Raw genomic sequence first — 503 nt, 5'->3', positions numbered from 1 at the left:
TGATTTAATGCAGATGGCTGAGTCATGACCAAAAAAAAAAAATCTGTAGTCAGCTCCAGCCATATATCTGACCTGAGGCTGGGCTTGAGGTCTACACAGCTGGAAACATCCATTTCTGATGCCAGCTACATCATTCCCTAATAAGAACAGTGCCAGCAGTGAACCCCTCAAGACTCCCCACACCCCAGCCCCGCCTCGGCACCTCCAGCTGTGTCAACCTAGAGTCCCTGAGTTTGGTCTGGCTCTGCCCCATCCCTACCCATTTCGAAAGAATCTATTTCTGGCCAGGTGCGGTGGCTCACGCCTGTAATCCCAGCACTTAGGGAGGCCGAGGCGGGTGGATCACCTGAGCTCGGGAGTTCGAGATCAGCCTGATCAACATGGAGAAACCCCGTCTCTACTAAAAATACCAAATTAGCCAAGCTGGTGGCATATGGCTGTAATCCCAGCTACTCTGGAGGCTGAGGCAGGAGAATTGCTTAAACTCGGGAGGTGGAGGTTGC

This window comes from Sapajus apella, unplaced genomic scaffold (genome assembly GCF_009761245.1).
Source record: "Sapajus apella isolate SASKATOON/1434 unplaced genomic scaffold, GSC_monkey_1.0 scaffold5, whole genome shotgun sequence".
In the NCBI taxonomy this organism is placed as follows: Eukaryota; Metazoa; Chordata; class Mammalia; order Primates; family Cebidae; genus Sapajus; species Sapajus apella.
Note: the sequence above shows the minus strand (reverse complement) of the source record.